Source organism: Gossypium hirsutum, chromosome A05, assembly GCF_007990345.1.
Source record: "Gossypium hirsutum isolate 1008001.06 chromosome A05, Gossypium_hirsutum_v2.1, whole genome shotgun sequence".
In the NCBI taxonomy this organism is placed as follows: Eukaryota; Viridiplantae; Streptophyta; class Magnoliopsida; order Malvales; family Malvaceae; genus Gossypium; species Gossypium hirsutum.
In genome coordinates, this window is record NC_053428.1 from 16,166,452 (window position 1) to 16,170,369 (window position 3,918).

The window sequence follows — 3,918 nt, forward strand, 5'->3', positions numbered from 1 at the left end:
AAAAAAAATTAGTAATTTATTAATCCTTTGGTAAACATATTTTTTCTTTAATGCAGTTGCAAATATGGTTGCACATAAATTTACAGTTGATTTGAATAAACCTCTTGTCTTTCAGGTACGAATAAGATCATATGTTTGAATTTGGTTTATCTTATGGAACAAGCATATGTGGTGACTGCTTTAGTGTTACTAGTTTTCAGTTCACTTATTTAGTTTCTTATGTGATTAAGATAGCTACATATAGGGGTGTGCATAATTCGGGTAAAACCGAAAAAATTCGGTTAACCGACCGAATTCGGTTAATCGGTCGGTTAACCGAATTTTTTCGGTCGGGGTCGGTTAATTTTTTATGATTTTTCGGTTAACGGTTAATTCGGTTCGAAACCGGTCGGTTAACCGAAAATTTTCGGTTAACCGAAAAAATTAATAAATAAAATTATCCAATCCAACCCAAACTCAATTACCCAACCCAATAAAACTAAAACTAAAGTTTACCCAATTACCCAATCCAATAAAACTAAAACTAAAAGACAACCCAATTTACTAAAGTCTAAAACCCAATTTACTTTAATAATTTATAAATTTTTTAAATTTTAAAAATAAAAAATAAAAAAAATTCGGGTATTTTTTGGTTAATTCGGTTAATTCGGGTAATTTTTAACCAAAAATAAAAAATACATAATTTTCGGTTAATTCGGTTAACCGACCTTATTAACCGAAAAAATTTCGGTTCGGTTAAATTTTTTTTAAAAAAAATCGGTTCGGTTAACGGTTAAAATTTTTGGAAGGTCCGTTAATTCGGTTATAGTAATTTCGGGTCGGTTAACCGGTCGGTTAACCGAATGAACACCCCTAGCTACATATAGTTATGTTATGTGATTACATCAGCAAGTTCTTGATATAGAGCACGGTTAGACAGGGCAATTACTAAGCTCCAAATATTCTGTTTCTTTCTCTTTTTTGGTCAAACCGAATTAAGCAGGCCAAAGTGTGTAAAAGTAATAGCAGTGAATTTCACCCTTTTTTTATAACTGCTGCTTTCTCTTCGCTTGTACTTATTATTTATTTTCTCCTTTGATGAAATGTTGCCAGCCTCTTGAGTAGTTGTGTTAGATTGTTGTTTAGGATATTTGTTAGCATTTGAGGAAACTTGGCGAATTTTTATTTTCTATTTGCAAGCTGGTTTAGGTAAATATTTGCTAGCACTTGGTGTACGTGTATCTAATGTACTGGATTTATGAATGTTAATTTGTTTTCTTGCAGGGCTTTGGCTTGGGGAAACATTTAAGTTTGGGTTCGGAGATATGTAGTTATCAACCTTAGTTGGCAGATAACATTATCCAAATGCAGGTTGAAGTTCTTTGCCAAGGTGTGCTATCCTTGTTAATACTTAGTACAGAGTCTTCAACCAGAATCACATAAGGAGCTTGATATTGAAAAACAGAAGCATAATGCTTGGTATATATTTTCCCGATATTGTAGAATTAACACGAAAGCACAAATAGAATATTTTTATAAAACAAAAAACAAAGGGGTCACAATCCTTCTTATCCACTCCCCAACATTCGCTTTTTGCAGTAGTAAATTTATGTCCAAAATGTAAATAAAATAATGATAGAAGCAAGCAATCTCTTCTGTAGAAGGTGATGATTTTTTGTTTTGCTTTTATTCGGTAGAAACAACAATGATTACATTTTATTTTAGCGGCATTTTTGTTTACTCCTTTTGGGTTAGGATAAAATCAAAGTGGCGAGGAGCACCCACATTCACTTTTCTACATGTGTTCATTTTCCTTGAGCTGCCAAAATAATAAACTAAGGACTTTCAATTCTGTGAATTTTCTGAATAACTTTTTATTACTGTTGGGTGGGAAGAATACTCTAAGTGTATGACTATTCAACTTATTTAAATTAAACCAATTTTACTATTCCTCTTCTCTTGTCTCCATCTATATAAAGTTCTTTGTCTTTTATTTTATTTTTTTGGGGGGGAAAACTAAAATGAGAAAAAATCTACTGAAAATTTTCTCAGTAGACCAATAAAATAAATAGAGTGAAAATTATATTAAAATAAAACTGAAATGATTTATGCACGCAAATAAAATATCTTGATATTTATGAAAAATGCTCCCCCAAGTCATGATCAAAATGCCGAAAATTGCGGTCCAAAGATATTTTTGTTGAACCCCATTAAAAACCTTCTGCTGCACTGATCATATGCGGTTGTTGTGGGACACTGGAATTCAGCCAGTGTTTCAAATCTCACTGATGCAACCATCTTTGAATATATAAAATTATTCATAAATAGATTCCATGATTTTGATCTAACTGAATAAATAGAAATTAATGTTTTAACTTTTATCACATTTAATATAAAAAGACAAACATAAATGATCATATCTAAGGATAATACCCCCTTCCTAGAGATTTCACTTTGTTTTATTTATTTATTTAAAGAATCCGGAATCCAATGAAGCGCTTGAAAACATCAAGTGTTTATTGCCAATGATGTTTTAACATTTCATTATCTTTTTACTTTTAAATTGATGATATTAATTGTGGTAATGGGAAAATCCATTCATACATACCAACTATGGTGTGGGGCAGCTTATGCTTACAATTTTGTTGCCAATTTATTGGCTGACATTGTAAGCTTCCATTTGCCAATAATTTTTTAACACTTCATTATGTTTGAACTTTTAAATTGATGATATTAATTGAGGTGATGGGAAAATCGTTCATACATACCAACTATGGTGGGGGGTAGCTAATGCTTACAATTTTGTTGCCAGCTTATTGGCTGACACTGTAAACTTCCTTTTGTTGGCTGATTTTTGACACACCCATAACTTCAGCTTCAATCTTCAACCATTATGCTTTGCCCTTTTACTATTTTTTCACTAGTACGATATGATATATGTATATATATTTTTAGATAACCAGGATTGAAATTTAAACATTTATGTTTATAATGAAAAAGGAAAAAAAAACAATAAAACCTTGGACAAGGGTTGGGAAGGCATTGGACCTTTCCTTTCCTTTTATATTTTTATTTTTATTTTTGATTTTATTTTTTTTTATTTTTATAATTTTAAATTATTTGTTAATGTAACATATAATACTATGTTAAATTATATTTTTACATTTTTATAAATTTTATTTTATAATTTTTATAATTTTAAATTTAGCTAAAATAATAAAGATTAAATTGATAAAAAAATATAAATATTAAGATCTAAATTTACTATTATATATTATTATTTCTTCGCGTTGAGGAACAAAAATTTACTCGTTTGAGATAAATTAATTACTAAGTAAAATGACTTAAATTAATATCATATTTCTAATTTAAAATTAATTTTTATTTTTCTTTTAATAAAGTTACTCATTTCAAGGATATTAAAATTTTAAAGTAATTTTTTTCTTAAAAATATTTTATATTAATTATTATCTTATGATAATAGCTAAATAAAAAATTACAAATTAGAAGAGGAAGATGATAATAACTAAATTTAAATGTTTCTATTTAAAACTAAAAAAGAAAAAGAAGAAAAGCTGCCCGAGTCTGCTTATAGTAGGATCAATTAATTAGTTGATCAAAAATTACACTCAGTTTTGTAATCGTCTACTTGCATATTTGCATATACTTAATAATGATATCATGTCAACTAATTATTCTATTTTTTATTTAATTGTTTTGTTTTCAACATTTTTATTTTTATTTGAGTTGAAAGAAGAAAAACATGATTTGGAATTTTGACTTAGAAAAGAGAATATTAATTAACAACTTAAATTGATCAATTTAAATAATCAATTTACATAACTTACATAAATATATATCATATCATAACTTACATAAAACTTTGGATCAAAATATATAAAAATCACATAAATCTTGTTGGATGAATAGGAATACAAA